The sequence below is a fragment of the Pseudochaenichthys georgianus genome, chromosome 16 (assembly GCF_902827115.2).
Source record: "Pseudochaenichthys georgianus chromosome 16, fPseGeo1.2, whole genome shotgun sequence".
Classification (NCBI taxonomy): Eukaryota; Metazoa; Chordata; class Actinopteri; order Perciformes; family Channichthyidae; genus Pseudochaenichthys; species Pseudochaenichthys georgianus.
In genome coordinates, this window is record NC_047518.2 from 10408387 (window position 1) to 10429417 (window position 21031).

Consider the following 21031-nt stretch of genomic DNA (forward strand, 5'->3'; position numbering starts at 1 on the left):
CTGCTTGTCAGCTCAAAGCAATTCACTGTAATGCTGCAGCAATGATTCTTTACAGGCAGTTGAAAGTGTCCAACAAGTTATTTAACCTTAAAATATGTTAGCAACAATTCCCTCCAAAAAAACAACTTAAACTGTTTCTCAAATCGTGGGCTGGTGTTCTCATTTTGGCTGTTATATCTTAAAAAGGCTCCGCCCTCTACTGGACTCTATGGGTACTACCTCTCAACCATACTATGCAAGCATTCACCTACTGAGATATTGATAGAGATTTTGAGGGATAACTGGTCCGCTTTCCAAATCTCCGCGCGTCCCTAACAAGCTGGTTATCATACAGGAAAGAATCCAGAGCATACAAGTAACCGTTAAACAATAATCTACTTTAATGGTAATATGACAATGCAATACAATCAATACATTACCATACAAAGCCATATCATATCATATGCGTAATGTCAGGAATATGCCTACTCCTGGCCTTGTTCACGTGCTGCCCCGACCTTCCGGTCTGGGCCGCGCGAGAAGAGAGACAGAACCAAAGGATGCATGGCTCTCAAATACCAACAGAAACAGGAAGGGGTGGAGTTTAACTGGTCGTCTTTTCCGGTCATCTCAAACAAACACCTCTGGCATTCACTGTCTCATATTTCTGCAGCCTCCACACACACACATCCCCCCACATTCCAGAGACCACAGTGGGGTCTTGCTCACAAAGATAACACAACGATTTCATCTCTCATATCTCCAACTTCTGGTTACACACACTGCTTATTATTAATACAAAGTAATTAAACCCACACATATACTATTCAAGATATGTAGACTTCCCTGAAACATGACATGCTAGAGATCTTAATCAGAATATACTCTCATCCACTTAGCACACTGTCCTGCATACCTCCCCCTCCCCCATAGAGCAATAAAACCCTGTTTACTGCAACAAGCCCTTTGTTTATAGCCATTTTAGTCCTCACATTTATGAAAGGATAAAACAGAGAAATCAATATAAAACACAAACACAGGTATTGTTTGAACAGTATTCACTTAACTGCTACTATTGATAATTACCAGAGAAACTCAAGGGACCTCTTTTAATATCTGGAAATTGCAACAAGACTTTCTGCCATTTCAAATGTAACACACTTCTTAAATATCAGATGATAATACTCTGCAATATCTATAAACGTAGTCGGCCCCTTGGGGCGGGCCTACCTGAATGCGCGCGCAAGCTCACCGTATAAAAGGCGGCCTCGCCTCCTGACTGTCATCCTTTTCTCTTCAGCGAGCAGGATAAAACAACTGAGACGTAAACGAAAAAAGAAAGAGAAAGAGAATTGATTCATGGACTCACCACTCCTTGAGTCCCGGCCTTGTCCTACATGCCCTGGCTTAATCGCAGGTGCCGATCCCCACCACCTCTGTTTTGAGTGTGGGGCCTGACAACGCCACGGACGGCCTGACTCAGTCTCTAGCCTGCAATGCCTGTCGTATGCTCCCATGGCTCAGCTGCCGGCATCGTCTGCAGCACTTTCAGGCGTATTACGTCTCGCCGGAGGAGGCGGAGGACCAGGAACTCGAGGTGGTGGAAATGGAGGAACAGGATGTCGCTGGGAAGGTGCCATTCGTTTTTTCGCACAGGTCTGCGCGTCAGGGCTTCCCTGCGGTGATGACCATGGCGGCGGAGCGTGTAGGCCTACCGCTCCCCCAGCCACTGCCACCGAAGCTGGTAAGCCACCTCCGTCAGGGGTTTTACAGCCCGGTTCGTCCGGCCTTCGTTTCGCCCCCGTTGCCAGATATCTGGCAGTGTGTGGAGGCGACGTGGCGGAAGCCACTCAAGACGAAGGCTCCAGTGGCAGCTGTGGCGGGAATCCTTAGGGTGCAGGGCCGCTTGGACACAGTGTGTCCCGGCGTGCCGCCCCTTGCTGAGAGCCTGGCGGCCCATCTGCTTCCACAGGCAGCTGGATGGGCGGAGGGGAGGAAACCTCTGCCCCCGCTGCCTCGGGACCGAGATATCCTGGAATATTTGGACAAAATATTCCGGCTCGGAGCACAGATGGCGGTGGCGGCCAATAATCTTGGTGTGTTGGGTGTCTCGCTGATCAACCCTCAGCAGGACACCCCCGCCCCCCCGCCTCAGGACGGGAGTGATTATTTGGACAGCTGCATTGGTCAGATGAACAATCTGATCCAAGGTGTAGCCGCCGAAGCTGGACGTGTGATGTCCCTGGCCACAGTAGCGTCACGTGTGGTTGGGACTCACCGCGCTGTCCAGGAAGGATCGAGATGATCTCTTTGGGGCCCCCGTATCCACGGAGGGGCTCTTTGGATTGATCAACTCGGTCACACAGCGCTTCCGCTGGCTATACTCCTCGGCTCGTCCCGCGGAACCGGCTCAATACCGGTATTCGCGGGGACGGGCTGCCCAACCCCGGCTGGCTCCACCTCAGCAGAGGACTTCTGGGTGGGGTGCACCGTCCTCCCGGAGCAGACTGGCGGTGGGAGGAAGCGTCCCGGCGGAGAGAGTGGCTTTCTCCACCCAGGACGTGAGGGTGAGTCCCGCCTCCTCCCTCTTCAAAAAGATTGTGAAACATTCGTCAATAAAAATGATTGCATGTATCCCAGTCTAAGTGTCATTTCACTCCACAATTCCACACTTCCACATAATGTTAACCGTACAGATTCCCCACTCGCTGCTCCAGTTGTAACTCCAGTAAAGGAAGCAGCTAGTGGGCATGCGCATGTGAGAGTGATAAACCGCAGGAAATGCTATCAAAGCGCTATGCGGGTACAGGGGCATTATGGCCGGCGTTATTGTTAGGAGACACACCGCCTAGCGTAAAAACTCCAATTAATGCATTTTACCATCTGGGTGAGGGCTGATTTATGGCGGAGTGTGCGTTCCCACGAGAGCGCAGTGAGGTGAGTTCAGGGACCTCAGTAGAAAATCTTCCCTTTCTGTGTCGACCCCCCATGGGCCGAACTTCCTTTCATGGAGAGTTTGGCGGTGAAGTGGGTCACCACAGGGAGTACCACAGCTTCCTTGCTGTGGCTCCACAGCTGATTGCTTGTCCCCTAACACACTGTTATGGGGAATGGAAGCTCAGCCGTGTATTAACAAAGTGGATGGACAGGACTATGGGCGTAGGAAGCATCCTGAATGTGGGGGGGACATTTTTAACGGGGGGTGTGGGGGTCCCCCACCACGAAAAAAATAAATATATTTCCTGTATTCTGGTGCATTTTAACAGGTGGTTTGATACTTTTATGTGGCTATACTAGCATGAGGAAAATGATGGGTACATTTTGTAATTTCATCCAGTAGTAAAGAAAGGAAACATATTTGATTATTAATTCAGAGCCATCTTTGAATTAATAAAAAGCAGTTTAAATGCCCATTTTTTTGTACATTTATATACAACAATAAATATTTGTGAGTGCATTGAGAGATATTGTTGTGGAGAGTAATTTATATATAAATCGCAAAATACATTTGTGAATCATTCTGTGAGCATTTATTAATATTGAGACTGATCTGACTCCATACAGATGTTAAGTTCACCTAGGAATGGTATCATTGACTTAAATGTTCAAATAAATGTTGCTCTTCTGTCTATATTGGTCATATGATGCCCCTTGACTGACATGTTTCCAGTTCAATATCCCCACTGATTTCCTTACAATTCTGGGATGAGAGTCCACATCACAATTTACTCTAAACAGTCATTTCCCTTTCATCACTCACCTCAGCAACGGACCTCTCTCCACTGTCCCTGCAGTTCTGCCTCTGACTCACTCTCAAACGCCTAGATGTCAAGAGAGGTGGTGAAGTGATCATTATTTATTGAGCAGTATACTCTTTCACATTGAATCATAACTGAATGTAAATACAACTGACTCTAAAGTAAGTCCCAGTCTGTGACATTGGACATTTTGAAGACTCAAAGTCCCAAGCAGTAGGTAGAATATTAGCTAGTCTATGTAATGTGCACAGAAAATAAATAGTTAACTGAATACTGGGATGGAAATTGCCTATAAGCACTCAGTAAAACATAAACACACACAAAAAGCTTCTGAATGATAAGAAGTATAATTAAAACATAACGCACATTACCATTTTGAGAGAGAGTATACCGAAGTTAAAGAACTCAGAAAATAATCTCTTACGGCCCATCCACACACAGGCATGAAAAAAATCTTTCAAAGCTTCGCCCATTCACTTGAATGGGGTGACGTAGAAGATTTTGAATCTTCGCCGAACTGCATTGTGGGGAGCATGGCATGGCTTTGCAAGCATCGTGAGCATCAAAAGTTGAGCAATGTTCAACTTTTGATGCTCCTGATGCTTTCGAAGCTGGCATCAGCCAATCAAATCCCGTTTATGCAAATCCCGCCAGTACAAGCGCTAACCAATCAAACCGCGTGCAAGCTGGGAGAGCCAGACCGCAGTTCATTTCCTCATATTCCAAACGAGAAATTACGGTAGCAAATCACCCGGTTCTTTACGACCAGAACTATTTACCGGGATACAAACCTGAGGAACCAGGCATGGAGGGAGGTGGTAGAGACAGTGCATCGCGAGCATCTATCGGCATCAAAAGTTGAACAATGTTCAACTTTTGAGGCTCGATGCTTGGCATCAGCCAATCAAATCCCGCGTATGCAAATCTGACAGTACAAGCGCTAGCCAATCAAACCGCGTGTATGCTGGGAGAGACTACGCAGGTCATTTCCTCATATTCAAAAAAATGGAGTGGTAGTGACTCACCCGGTGCTGTATGATCAGTCTCTGTTCATCTACCGGGATACAAACCGGAGGAGCCAGGCATGGAGGGAGGTGGCAGAGACAGTGGATGAAACTGGTAGGTTTTCGCCTGTTTGGGGATTTTATATCCAGTTTACTTCGTTTTAACATTGCTATTGCTTTGTATGCCGGGGGCGGGCGGGAGATTCCTGATTGGTTGTTGGTCGCCTTGGGCGCGAGAAATCGCCAAGCCTCAGACACACCCAGGTTCAAGATGTTTTTATGCCTGTAGTGTAGACGGGCTGTTAGACATTTATGAGTATTATCCCGGTTATGATCATATTGGGAATATGGTGTTTACATGAGCACAGAGAGATCGGGTTATTCATGTTCCCTGTTTACATGATAAATACTAGTAACCTGGCATTTCGATGCCTTTTCTCATCTAAACTATTCAGTATTTGTATCTCTCTATCATGACATAAAGACGAAACTCCTCCACCGCCATCACTGTTAACTCATTAACTGCTACCAGCTGATGACTTACTTTCCTCTTCTTTGAAAATGAAAATGTCCTCATGTCCATGTTGTCTGGGGGAGAAAACATATCAAACCAAGAGATCGTCAGCTTTGATTTTCACTGTATTGACCATTTCCTGAACACTTGGTGTACCTCCGCTACCGGCATCGCTTCATACAACAGATCTGAGCTGTCCAACTATGACAACACTCCTTGAACATGCGCGTGCTATGTGAGAATCTGCCTTGGTGCAAAGTAGCAGTGAAAACATGGAACGGAGTTTCATTGATTTGGGCATTCTCTCAATAAGCAAGTGGAATGGATTTGATAGTGAATCACTGACACAGCGCTCTACAAAGTGCGGTGAGTGGATACACCGATTTACACGGACTTTCCACATGGTAAAAGTGGGGGGGGTCTAAACTAATCATTTCAAAAAGTGGGGGGGACTTGTCCCACCCTCATATAATGGCTGCGACGCACAGGACACTGAAACAGGGTTACTCACTCCAGTTTTGCAGCGTCCCTCCTCCATTCAATGGCATAAGAGAGGCAAATCTATCATCCCAGGAGGAGATAGGTTTCCTTTCGGCAGAGATTCAGGCCCTGGTGCAAAAACAGGCGGTGTCTTTTGTGCACTCACAGGAGAGAGAAAAGGGGCTTTATTCCATGTACTTCCTGGTTCCCAAGAAGACAGGAGAATTCAGACCCATTCTCGATCTCCGCAGCCTGAATCAGCACATTGCCTGCACAATTCCATATGTTAACTATAAAACAGTTATTGGACCTAGTGCAGCCGGGAGATTGGTTCACACTAGAGATGTGCATCTCCATCACTGAGGCCGATGCGATGCGCATCTCGATACGTTGCCACGATACGATACATTAACGATACATTTGAAACACCAGGCGATGCGATACGATACGATTCACCCCTGTTGCGATACAGTTCGATAGGATTTGATTCAACATTATGCGATTCGGTGCGATACGATGCGATTCAACACTATGCAAAAATAATGATACTTCAATATGGTACGACAGAGGATTTTTGTTTTATTCCTTATATGCAGCAAATCATACATTAACAAAAAAGTGCTTTACATATTTGGTACTGCACATCCCATCATGCCGTTTATTTTTTTCCCTTTAAAAGCTCTCCAGAGTACAGTACAATTGTATAACACCTCACAGTTAAACAATGTAAGGATGCATTGCTCATGATTAACAATGTGCAAATAACAGCTACCATAGTGCAATGCCCATACAGCTGCCAGCCTGATGTGCTTAACACTCATTCATAGGCTAACTCACCAGTGAGCAGAAAGCAGTGGGTTCTATAACAATAAAGAATACAAATAACCTTTCACAAACAGGTATTTCATAACTGCTTACAGTAAGGAAGACATTTAAATTATTATTGGCCGTCACAGGCTGCTGTAAACTAAACTGACAGAACACCTCACTGAGTGATTTAACTCATAGTCTAACTTTCAGGTTTCTCTTTCAGGGTTCATACACTTTTTCACCAATGATTTTCAATGACTTTTCCATGACTTCTCAATGACCTTTACCTCATTTTCCATGACCAAAAAAAAATTCCAACTGAAAATGGTTTATTTGAACATGGAACAGGAAAATAAGGTCTGCATATGAAACATGTAGTGCCTATCTAAAACAAATCAAATAGTAGGCTTACTAGCTTCTACACGCTAAAGCAACTGTAGTCAGGGAGGCAAAGTCATCAGGTATGAAAAAGGTGGCAAGGACCCGACCCCTGACCCCCTGAAAGCAGCAGTGTCAATAATAACAGAAACGCCAAAGAGTCACATCTAATAGAAATATATAAAAGCATTTATTTTAATTGTGTAGCAGTCAGTCTATAATTCTGGGAGCACTGTTGAGCATTTTGAAAATGTATTGTCATGCCTCTGTGCAAGGCTTAGTCTTTCTATCTTTATAGCCACTGGTGTAAAGTAACTAAGTTCATAAACTCAACAAGTACTATACGTGGGTACAATTTTGACATACTTGTACTTTATTTAAGTATTTCAATGTTTTGCTACTTTATACTTCTACTCCTCTACAGTTCAGAGGTACATGGTGTACTTCTACTCCTCTACAGTTCAGAGGTACATGGTGTACTTCTACTCCTCTACAGTTCAGAGGTACATGGTGTACTTCTACTCCTCTACAGTTCAGAGGAACATGGTGTACTTCTACTCCACTACAGTTCAGAGGTACATGGTGTACTTCTACTCCACTACAGTTCAGAGGTACATGGTGTACTTTTCCTCCACTACATGTATTTAATACCTTTAGTTACTCTACAGATGTGGATGAATGATGTGAAATATAATCAAGTGTTAAATCAGACTTTAGTTCCACCTGGAGTAAATCCACAAGCTACCCTGCAGTATAAAAAGTCATTCAAACTAGCTGCACCTTTACCAGCTTTGAGAACACTTTCATGATCAATCATTATAAAACATATCATATATATTATTCTGAAATGGACCAATCTGCACAACGACTACTTTTACTGTCGCTACTTTCACTATATTTTGATGATAATACTTTTGTACTTTTACTTGAGGAACATTTTGAATGCAGGACTTTTACTGTAATAAGTAATAAGTATTCCTACACTCTGGTACTTCTACTTTTACTCAAGTACAAGATCTGAGTACTTCTACTTTTACTACAAGATCAGAGTACTTCTACTTTTACTCAAGTACAAGATCTGAGTACTTCTACTTTTACTCAAGTACAAGACCTGAGTACTTCTACTTTTACTCAAGTACAAGACCTGAGTACTTCTACTTTTACTCAAGTACAAGACCTGAGTACTTCTACTTTTACTCAAGTACAAGATCTGAGTACTTCTACTTTTACTCAAGTACAAGATCTGAGTACTTCTACTTTTACTCAAGTACAAGATCTGAGTACTTCTACTTTTACTCAAGTACAAGATCCGAGTACTATACTTTTATTAAGTACAAGATCCGAGTACTTCCACTTCTACTAAAGTACAAGATCTGAGTACTTCTACTCGAGTACAATATCTGAGTACTTCTACTATTACTTATCTGAGTACTTCTACTTTAGCTCAAGTACACGATCTGAGTACTTCTACTTTTACTCAAGTACAAGACCTGAGTACTTCTACTTTTACTCAAGTAAAATACCTGAGTACTTCTACTTTTACTCAAGTAAAATACCTGAGTACTTCTACTTTTAAGAACAACATCTGAGTACTTCTACTTTTACTCTAGCACAATATCTATACTTATACCACCTCCGTTTATAGCCTATGAAAAAAACTATTAAAAAACGAAGGCTAGCTAATGTTAGCAGATAGTGACAATGTATGCTAGCTAGCTAGCTCAACGATTCCTTAATGATATTGTGACAGAAAAACATTTCAGTTCACATCACGCTCTGCCGCTCTGCTCTGAACACCTGAACGGCCCGTTCTAACAGCTGTTCACCAGCGGTGCAGTCTATGCCACAGTGACTCCGCACAGTTAACGAACGCACCGTAGCTAATGTAGCTGACCCTAATACCGGAGCAGCAGAGTTCAACCGACAGGCAGGAAGACTCGAGCACACAGCTCGCGCTTCATATATTAAAAAAGAACACCATGCGCGTCATGATGGCACATAACAGCTCGCGACCGCAGATTATTTTGGCGATTAGATCAAATGTAAATTATATTTGACGCAACTTTAGTTACATTTCCATGACTTTTCCAAAACTTTGGGAAAACATCGTTTTCCATAACTTTTCCAGGGCCTGGAATTTGCATTTTGAATTTCCATGACTTTTCCAGGTTTTCAATGACCGTACTACGAACCCTGCTCTTTTCAGCCGCAGACCCCATGTCGCCTCTTTATGTGCGTCGCTAAATTTCTCGTACTACTTGTGTACTTTAAAGTGGCTCGGCATCGTTAACAATTTGCGAGCGATTTTTCAAGTTGACCGTCTGTAGTATATACTGTAGTGCCGCGCACATATACCATCAGGACGTTACTGATGGGGTGCGGCTTCGGAGTGATACTGTGTGTATGCAAGCCCGCATCTAGGACGGATCTATGTATCATGGCTGTAGACCTGTTAAGTAATAAAGATACCTCATACAAAGGTCTACGGATACCTTATTACTCTCCATGACCTGCGGTCAACTATATAGCATAAAGGATTATTACACCGTCTTTCTTGAACAATCCGAAGTGTTGCCAAACGTTTGATTTGTAGGTATTTTTCTGTGCGCTGTGTTTCTCTTTCTCCTCAACTTCCGTGTGTGTTGATAACTGAGACTCTCGGCCTCCTTAGTGGCGAAGCAAATATCAAAGATCGTCTCTGCTGAGCGTTGACAAGATGAGGGGATTTTATATGAATGAATCGGTTTTTACCGATGCAAAGACGCTACGCAATCGATGCATCGTGTAGGAGCAGACACAGTTGTGGTGGCTTAAAGCCCAGCTCTGCTCCGCGCCGTCCGTTAGATGAGCCTGGTCAGATTAATAAGAAAAGGAGTTCAAAACACCGGCATAAAAGTTATAACAATCGCGAGTTTAACCCGGTTCAACCCAAACTGTAGCCGATGTGCACTCTTTCAACCGGTGCACTCGCATCTTGAACGTTTATGCCGGTGCACCGATGCGAATCGGTGAATCTTAACATCTCTAGTTCACACCCATCGACCTGAAGGACGCTTACTTTCATGTCGAAATTTCTCCAGAGCACAGAAAGTATTTGCGTTTTGCCTTCCAAGGGATAGCCTACGAGTACAACAGACTACCGTTCGGCTACTCCCTATCCCCACACACGTTCAGCAAATGTGTGGCCACAGCGCTTCAGCCGCTTCGCGACCATGGCATGAGGGTTTTATTTTATCTGAACGACCTCATAGTCATGGCCAGGTCCAGGGAATGGGCAATGTTTCAAACAGCCCAATTGATCCTAACCAAGTTGGGTTTTGCGGTCAATTGGAAGAAGAGCAAAACGTGATCCATCTCTTAAATTTGTGTCAACCACAGAATTTTTTTCCAGCTATTTTCCAAAATCCTTTGGAGAAATCCCATTGACTCTGAGACGAGGGAACCGGTAATGGTAAAATTCTAACTCACTTCCGGCTTTTAGGACTCGTAACTGCACCACCAGTGGGCAGGGTTGGTATGGTTACTTTAAAATGGTATTCTGTTGCAATTATCAGGATATATCAGATTATAAAAGTATTGTAATTTAATTACTGTCCTTTAAAGGTCCCATGTCATGCTTTTCCGGTTATTACCCGTCCCCTTGTGTGTTATGTAGCTTTTTATGCATGTGAACGGTCTGCAGAGTCAAAACCCCTCAAAGTACACCCTGTAGCGACCTGTCTATGCTGACCCAGAATGCCTCGTTGGAGATTTTTCTTCTTCCATTTTTCTCTTCCTGGTCTAAGTGATGTAACGACGACCAAATGGACCAATCCGTGGAGCTCCTCACACACACACTAATTCAGCCTTATATTTTCTCAGCCGCGCTACTCTGCGGTGGGCGTGTCTTGAGCTTGGGGAATCAACGCGAGCAGCCCGACCAACAACCAACCACATGAATGTCCCGCCCCGGACATACAAAGCAAAGCATTCATGCTAGATCCATGCTGGCTAAATATACTGTGTATGCTTGCTAGCTGTCCATTCAAACGAAATACACTGGATATAAACTCCCCAAACAAGCGAAAACCTACCAGTTTCCCCCACTGTCTTTGCCACCTCCCCCCATGCCTGGCTCCTCCGGTTTGTATCCCTGTATATTCCCTACCGCCACGATCATTTTCTCCTCCTTTTGTTGACATATGGGAAATAACTGCGGTCTGGCTCTCCCAACATACACCCGGTTTGATTGGCTACTGCTTGTACTGTCAGATTTACATACGAGGGATTTGATTGGCTGACGCCTCCGTCGAGGCGGCAAAAGTAGAACATTGCTCTACTTTTGCAGCGAGCACCTCGAGAGAAGCTACGCTTTGCTCCCACAATGCAGTTCGGCGAATCGTGACGTCACCCCATTCAAAGTGAATGGGCAGAAGCGTTGAAGCGGCAACACACGCCGCCGTGTGTAGGGGCTGTGAGGGCTGATGCTCTCATGTTGGTTGATCCTCTGGTAAAGCCATTTTTCCTCCCTGACCTAGCACAAAGGGAGCAAAACATTTTTTCCACTCCATCGACACTTTCGCATTGAAGCCATTTTAATTTCTTCTGCCAATCGGCTTTAAAGTGTACTCTCGCCTTCTTCTTTCGGATGTTTGCGGGGTTGCTTCATCAGGCACAGAGTCAGACTCAGAGGTAGGCTTATCGACAGGCTTACTGCTTATTTTGAGGAAAAATGTGTGAATGTTGGATTGTTTAGCCATATCTAACTGCGTGCCACGAAGGCAACTGATATATTCCTTCAACGTTTACTAGGCCTATAATAAGTATTACAGAAGCTCGCGAGTGTGTGTAATGTGTATGACGTGTTTGTGTCTAGGTCTATTGTTTGTTTCCCGGGGAAAACTCTCAGAAGAAACACCGGCTGTTGTTATGCCTGCTGTGACGTAAAGTTACTCCGTTCTCCGCTTGTAATTATGACGTCACAAGCTTCAAAGTTGTATTTATCATCTGAATTTGCCGAAACAAGTTTAATATTCTGAAAGCCAAGACTTTGTTTTTTTGAAATCAGATGAAAACCAACTCTCACGGACCCTGCCGTGTTATCTATGATTACTATACACCACATTCATAATTTCAGCCGGAGGGAGGGCGAGCGGCGCTGAGGAAGAGCAGGGTGCGAGTGAGAGGTGCCTGTCATATTCCCTCAGGGAGGCAACAGGAAGTTCCCTGTCAAATCCACGTTTATTTTTTAAATGAGCCGTTGTGACATCCGACAGATTTCGATAGAGAGGGTCACAAATGTCTAGGGATAGCATACGTTATCTAAGTTTTGTATGAGCATTATTATCGGACATTTTGACTGACAGGTTTTGAATTTACCGGTTTTTTATAAATGTTACCAGCTAAAAACGGTAAATACCGGCTAACGGAAACCCTGACACACACACCTCTACACACATCTCTACACTCATCGAACTGCCCGATTACTCCCCCTTTTATTAGTTTTATGAAGGAGATGTCCAGTCACCAAGGCGCATGATGTGTGTGTGTGTGTGTGTGTGTGTGTGTGTGTGTGTGTGTGCGTGCGTGCGTGCGTGCGTGCGTGCGTGCGTGCGTGCGTGCGTGCGTGCTCAGCTCTTTGTTTGTGTCTGTCCGACACCAGCATTTGTTTTCAAATGACCATGAACAGTAATTTACACACATCTGGCTAACTCCATAGGTAGCCTATATGCGGGTGTTCCCAAAATAAATTAGTTTAATCTTAATCTCGATGTAGTGCTAAATGCTGTCGGACATGCACCGGAACGAACGTCACTATCATAATATCTTCTGAAACACACACACACACACACACACACACACACACACACACACACACACACACACACACACACACACACACACACACACACACACACACACACACACACACACACACACACACACACACACACACACACACACTGTGGAAATTGATGTGAGATATTGTACCAAAGAAGTGTGTTACATTTGAAATGGCAGAAAGTCTTGTTGCAATTTCCAGACATTAAAAGAGGTCCTTTGAGTTTCTCTGGTAATTATCAATAGTAGCAGTTAAGTGAATACTGTTCAAACATTACCTGTGTTTGTGTTTTATAGTGATTTCTCTGTTTTATCCTTTCATAAATGTGAGGACTAAAATGGCGATAGACAAAGGGCTGTTAAAAGTAAACTGGGTTTTATTAGTGTGGGGGAGGTGAAGGTATGCAGGGCAGGGTGCTTGGTGGGGGAGAATATATTCTGTTTAGGATCTCAAGCAGGCCATGTTTCAGAGAAGTCTATATATCTTGAATAAGTATATGTGTGGGTTTATACATTCCTGTGTGTTAATAGTTGAAGGAACAAAAAGTACATTTTTCCTCTACCATATAGAGAGGTTTTTTATAGATTCCTGAAACAATGTTCCCTTTTTCTTAAAAGTAGATTAGTGCAATAGTCTTTTTGTTTGACTTTTTACCTGTTTATCAAAAGAGTGGTTTAAGCTATTTGTGAAGAAGGAAGATGCAGAATTAATGGTGATTTTTGTTTTGAGTGAAAAGATTATCCCAGAGTGTTTTTCTGGGTTAAACCATCGATAGGCTTTGCAAATTGGGAGGGACATTTCCCCTGATTTTTAATGAGGTGCATCCTGCAGGCCTTCCCAACACCTGTGGCTTTCAAAGCTGCCCGCGCAGATTCCCTGTGAGATAGCGTTTTGGTATCTCCCAAATGAAACTCCACCCCTTTGTTGGTTTTGGGACGTGCAACTTGTTGCTTTGTCCTCTCTTCACGCGCGGCCCGGACCGGGAGGTCGGGGCAGCCTGTGAACAAGGCCAGGAGTAGGCATACTCCTGACATTACTCATATGATATGGCTTCGTATGGTAATGTATTATATGGTATTGCATTATTACCGTTTATGATTAAAACAGATTTTTGTTTAACCCTCGTCCTGGTTGTTTTGAGTGTTTCTTCTTTTAAAGCAAGCTCATTAGGAACGGCGCGGAGAAAAGTAGTCCCAAACTCCTTCAACACACACACACACACACACTTCATAATGCGCCTTCACCTCGTTTTCCGATCACTGGATTATCCGTAAATAATACAAACAAAACCAAAACGTTGATTTATCTGTTTTCCCGTTTTGGTGGTAATTTGATGCACCTTTATTTTGTGTTGTTCGCTTGTGCATTTCTGTGCCAGCATGCTGTTTCAGGTCGTTTTCTCCACCGTGACCTATTGAAAACTCCCTCCGACACAAGGTGCAGAAGACCCGAGACAGATCTCCACTCACGGGCTTTACCCAACTGTGTTTTTCTTCCCACTGTTTGTTGTAAGACACAAGTCTTTTCTTTTTAGAAGGGCCAGGGCCCAGAACCACATCCTCTCTCTCTTCTCCTCTTTCATTATCACCTCCTCCACCGGCAGCGCTCATTTTCCCACACTACTGAACAGGCTGACATGCCACACAAACAATGATGCCGCGACCGCGGCCCACCGGAGAAAATCTCACACACACACACGTGCGAGCATTGTGCCTGCCCTGTCAACTGAGCGGTGCTAGTGCCCTTCGCATACAGCACACAAACACACAGGCACGCAGCCAGACACACTGCATTGCGCGCAAACAGAAACATATTTTAAATTGTTCCCTTTACACAGGAGTCCGGGACAAACAAAGTCCCGTACGGGACACGCCCCTTTTGGCTCAAATACGGGACGTCCCGGCTAATACGGGACGGTTGGCAACCCTAATGTAGACGTAGAATGTAGAATTACACATTCTCGGCTATCACACACATCAGCCCAAGCTGATAAAACGTAATAATAACACACTCAATATTTCACACAGCTACTTTAAAACACTCCTTACACATGTTATGTTATAGTTTGGCCCACCTTGTATTGTTTACTCTCAGTACAGCACCACTTTCCGAACAGGAAATGCACGCTAATACAACATAAAATAGCACTGACACTTATTATCTATATATATATATATATATATCTATATAGATATATTTATTTATATATATAAATACGACATCTTGTATTTTAGTTACACCAACAACCGTGTTTGCCGGGTGCACCGCGGCGGAGCTGGGGAGGTTCCAGCTGGGAACCTCCACCCCGCTGCAGGACCCGTGGGACCCCTGGACGGTGCGTCTTGGTCACGCTTCATATCGGCCGGCGCGTTGGCCCTCCGACAGTGGGTCGCGTTTGCCATTCGATCGGTGAGAGGAGAGGAGAAAAATGCAACAAAAATTGTCAAAATCCGTTAATATATGGATGAGTGTGGGGGGGGCTGGACACAGGCCGTGGGGGGACACCCGAGACCGGGCAATGTCCCCGGTAGAAACCGGGTGAAATAGCCAAAAAAAATAATAAACCGGGGAAAAGTGAAAAAAGCGTCCGAAAATTGGCACTCGTGAGGAGGGCAGAGTCCCCTGTCAACTCCCGTTACATTCCTCCATGGTGTCATTTGAGCGAAAAGCTTTTACGAGAACCAGGCTGGGGGGGTCAAAAGGGCTTGACCAAGGCCGACCCAAAGTGCACGGTGGTCGGACTCATCACCTCCGTGATGAGTCTCCATTGTGATTTGAAAACTTCCATCAAACGAGTCCTTCGGTGGGCGGGAAAAAAACGCGTCAGAATCGTCACTTCCTGTACTGACAGTGGAGGTGTCCTGAGAGTGGAGGTCTGCACCTGTCAGTACCAGATGTGTTCGGGATACCAGATATGTTCGGGTGTATTTCCGTTGCATCCGTCATATCCGTCTACTCACCTCCCTCTGCTCCCAGCGCTCTGCTGCCACATACCGGCCGTCTGCGGAACTGCAGCCGGAGGAACTCGGGACAGCTTGTTATGTGTGGGGTGCTATGGTGGGGTCCCATGTACTTGTGCACATAAATAATGTTTCTAATTATTTACAATTAAAAAATATATATATTCTGCGTTACTTTAGCCAACACTTTTATAAGGCCACTAGATTAGATAATTACGAAATGTGTAGATAGAATACATATCTTTCAGGTTGTTATTTTGTCATTATGTTTCATGTTTTATTTACCTTTTAGTATTTTTATATAGTATCTGAACTTTGGAGAGGAGTTGGGAGACACACGACACATTAAATCACATCTACAGATCAAGACAAAGCGAATGGAAGTACTCCCATACTCCTAGCGTGAAAATGTTTGTGAAAACGTGTGCAAAGTCTCCGAAAATCCTAAAAATAAGCTCATATTTGAATTCCCCATAAAAAAACAAATCATTCAGTAAAAACAAGGCCCCACTGATCATCTACTCTCTAAGACGATTCCAGGGATGTCTGGCTTGAGTTTCTACCACCAGGGAAAGTGGACAAAAGTGCCCGAGATCAGCCTCTTAATTTACCCAGGGCCTAGTGCTTGGCTTTGGGCATGAAAATTCAGGAAACTCCCCTGAGTATTTTATTAAATATCTGAACTTTGGAGAGGAGTTGGGGGACACACGACACATCAAATCACATCTACAGATCAAGACGAAGCGAATGGAAGTACTCCTAGCGTGTGAAAATGTTTGTGAAAAACGTGTGCAAAGTCTCTAAAAACGGAGCAGTGGCTGTGATGCTAGCTTTGCGGCTAGCGGTTAGTTGTTGTTGTTTGAAGTTGTTGCTATGGAAACAACATGACGGAGAAAAAATGTATATCTTCTACATATAATAACGAACAAAGTAAAGAATGAAGTGTAGGCTATGCCTGTTTGAAGTTGTTGCTATGGAAACAACATGACGGAGAAAAAGTATAATCTTCTACATATAATAACGGACAAAGTAAAGAATGAAGTGTCGGCTATGTTTAAATGTTCGGAATTTGACCATCATGGCCCTCTTGAGTTGCCGTAAAATATGACGGATGACGGATGCGACGGAAATACACCCGAACACATCTGGTACCCCGAACATAGATATATATAAACACTAGATGGTTCATGGGAGATTTTCCAGCGTAGCTGACCGGCCGCCATCTTGCTACAGTTAACAATTACTCTGATTCGCGTTATGGTAGCTATTGTAAGGTGAGTGATCTGCACAAAAATAGTGGTTTGGCTTGTTAAAAACATCTTGCATTATGATACAGGAATTTGCTGGCTTTGTGTTTACAGAAGTACCTGACTATGCCGGACTTTTGTGCAGCCTACGGATGCTCTAATCACCGCAGTCTGGAAACAAGAACCCGTGGGATCACCTTTCACGTGTAAGATATGACAATATTATGACTAAAATTAGGATAATCGTTAATTACTTAGTGGATGTATGTACATTACAAGTCCTGCTACACAGGATCAGTGGGGCTATGTGAGATAATAGTATTGCAAGATTGTTGTTGACCCAGCCTCTTTAGAATATGTTGTTACCATTTCTTTACACAATTATTTAATGTTTCTATTGGACACCTTTTTTATTACTCTTAGTGTGGTTGTCTTATTCTTAAAGTAGGCTATACATACATACCAAAATATGATAATTTCGGTGTGTATTTTTGTCCTACCCTTAATGTTAAAGGAAAGAAGGGAGGAACATGTTGACAATAATTTATATATCTGGCTACCTTTCTCATGTTTTTAAGGTTTCCCAAAACCAAATAGAGGAGGAGGCAGTGGGAACTCGCCCTAAGAAGGGACGGTTTTGTTTCCTGTGACAGGACACTGCTCTGCAGTGAGCACTTCAGGAGTGAGGAATTTGACCGGACATGGTGTTGTGCCAACAATATTCAACTTCCCAGCTCATCTTTAAAGGGTATGTGTATCATTGGCCAACAACAATTCAAGGTGTATAAGATTGATATATAAATATGTGATTAAATGTCACACTTTAGTTTTTCTTTCTGCAAGTTTAGGAATAAATAATGTGTTGTGTATTACAGCACATTTTAAACACTCAACATGTCTTTAATGTTTATTTTAGCCGGAAGCAACAAGAAGCACAACCACTTCAAGAAGAGCGGAAGATGAACCTCAGCCTAATGTTGTGAGTATTCTGAATGTGGCCAAGACCAGAGAGATGGTCATTGATTTCAGGAGGGTGAGGACGTCTCCTCTACCCCTGTGCATTCTGGGAGAGGATGTGGCTGTTGTGGAGGACTACAAATACCTGGGAGTGCACTTAGGCTGCGGCCCCACGAGGACGAAAACGGCTAAACGCATAGGATTAACGCAAACGCAATCGCAAACGGCTTCCGTCCACATGCAATAATTATCCGGATAGTGTCTGCCCACACGAGACCGCTCCGTTTAGCTCCAACCGCTGGAGAAGCTGCAGTACATATGCAGGAGCCTGTAGGTGGCGCTGTAACTTCCTCCACAAAAGCAGCGAAGAAGAAGGTTGTCATGGTTGCCCTTCTGTTTATTCTCCGCGGTGGGGGCCGAGGGAACCGGGCAGAGTTTTTCGCCAGTCAGCGTGTATTAAAGTTGAAATCTTCCGGACAAAATTATAAAAGTGCCGGTCAAAGGTCTTCTTTGTTATTTATTGAGCTTTAAAACAAATGAATAACGACTCTATATAATATAATGATAAAATACACGGAGCCTCTTTTTCCTCCCTCTCTTCGGACAGCGCCAGTGTCTGTCTCATGCAGCAGCTCATCCAGTAATCAGTGACCCGGCCGACTGTAAAAATAAACATATTTATAACTAGTTTAGGGAGTTTGAGAGGTAATTAAAATAGCTAAGGGTGATGATCTGACTTGAAGTGTGTGTTTTGCTGCAGAGGGAGGAGCTGCAGGTGAGCAGAGCTGCGTGTCTCCGTCCTGTCAGATTAGACTTCACTCGCGAGAGAAAGATAAATAATCTGAATTCAGGGTGCAGTTTACTTTGACGTGGGGGTGAGCAGCAGAGGTGGGGAGAGGCGGGGCTATTGCCTCATCATTATTGCTGTAGATGTTGCACAAACAACTGTAGCATGGTCAATAGCGTCCGGAGCACGATAGCAACTCTGCGATCCGCCATTGTTGTTGTTGTTGGTGGCGAAACACTTCAGCACTGGCGCGGGGTAAGCGGAGGTGAGCAGAAGAGGTGGGGAGAGGCGGGGCTATTGCGCAATCACTATCAGTGATCTGAAAATGTCCGTATAGGGCGCACACACGGAGCTGTTTGACCCCCCAGAGAGTGGCGTATGCATTTCTATCCACCTTGGGACCCGTTGTCGTTTCCTCAGTCGTTTAGTGCCATATTCGGTCGTCCTCGTGTGGCCGAACGGTCTATATGACACTAAACAGTAACGCAAACGACCGAATTCGTCCTCGTGGGGCCGCAGCCTTAGACAATGGGCTGAACTAGAGGATCAACACTGACGCTGTGCACAAGAAGGGATATTAGAAGAAGGATATTAATTTCCATATTACTATTATTTATATATTTGTATATTTTGATATTTATATATTAATGGCGAATCGCTACCACTAGGAGCATATATCGCCACCTACTATGTATTTATTAAATCTTCATGTTCCATGAGACGCAGCACTATGTTCCCCACATGTTTATGTTTGCTTAGTCTAATAAACCCATAACATGGTTGTGAAAGAATACCAAAGCTGAGGCTGGACGATGATTGATTGTTGGTGTGCCATGTGTCACCGTGTGTCTTATTGGTTTTGTGTTATACTGTATTTTATTGTGTGCAGCTGGTCCTTATCTCTAAGACACATTTAAAACAAATAACCTTGAAGTCCCATCTCTCCCCACCTGCTCCTGCTTCCTACATCCCCTCCACACCACACCAAGTTGTTCTTCTTAATAATAATAATACATTTATTTTGGGGGGGCACCTTTCATAACACCCAAGGACACATAGGATAGTTTATGTTTAAATTGTTCCCTATATTGCATAGGGGCAATATAGGGAACAATTTAAACAGTGGATTTTGTGATATATCAGCCGGGGTGAGACAAGACAAACCACAAATGGACTACAGAAGGACACGTGGTACAGTTTATATTATTCTTGGTCTTTTTTCAATAACATATTTCAAAGGTTCTGGATGTTTACAAATCTAGAAACTAAATACAAAACTAGGATGATATGAAGATCTCATGTCAAAAATAATTGTGATAAATTAGACAGAACTGGCCTGTCTGTGAGCACATTTTATGTTGGTTTGGTTCTTCTGATAAAGGTGTGAATATCTAAATAATATACCAACATATGCTATTGTCATTAGTTGTGTCCCTGTTCTTAAAGCTAAGGCATTGCTAAATTAACAACTCTTGGCTTACAGAGTGGTAACATGAGACCGATTTGTATATATAAAATATAAATGTATTTTAATTTTATAATTTATTTTAAATATAGACAATATAATAAAATAAATGGAAATATATACACCGGAAAATATTTAATATAAATACCTTGTGTGTGTGTGTATAGCTATTGCTTTATCTGATTAATGTTATTTTCATATGAAAGTCCATGATTATAAGTATGCAGTATCATAACTACATCTTTGATGTTTATAAAAAACCAAACCGTTTGAAAATTGGTTGAAAATTGAGCAAGCTATGGTTATTTAAATAGTAAACCATAATGTTATGAATGAGAGAACTCCCTGTAGCAAGATGGCGGCCAAGTGGCAACGTCGGTCTCCATTGGCCAGCAGCGCGGGTGAGTCATCTAGTGTTTATATATATCTATGACCCCGAACACATCTGGTACCTACACCGGAACTGTCCTGAGAGTGGAGGTCTGCAGGCAGGCTCCCATGGATAAAAGGGAATCATTTTGACAAGAGTCAACGTTAGGTTTCATTCTCCGGTACTTTACTCGAGTACCGCGAAACCAGAGCCATAGAGAGATAAGAGTTACGACACACTTTGATGTCGCCGCCAGCCGGTCACGTGGTTTATGTATGCCGGGATAGTTCAAAACGCACTTCCGTGGCAATGCTTCTCTATGGCAAAAACAGCACAAACATGGTCAAAATAGTCATAGATTAAACCAACGCTGTTATTTTTTAAAGATTGCTTTCATATTTACATGATGTGGTTACACTTTGTATGGATTGGCAATATTTACAAGTTTCGTTATTTAACGATATTTTGAGGGGAAAGTGTGGTAGCACAAGCAGGCTATGC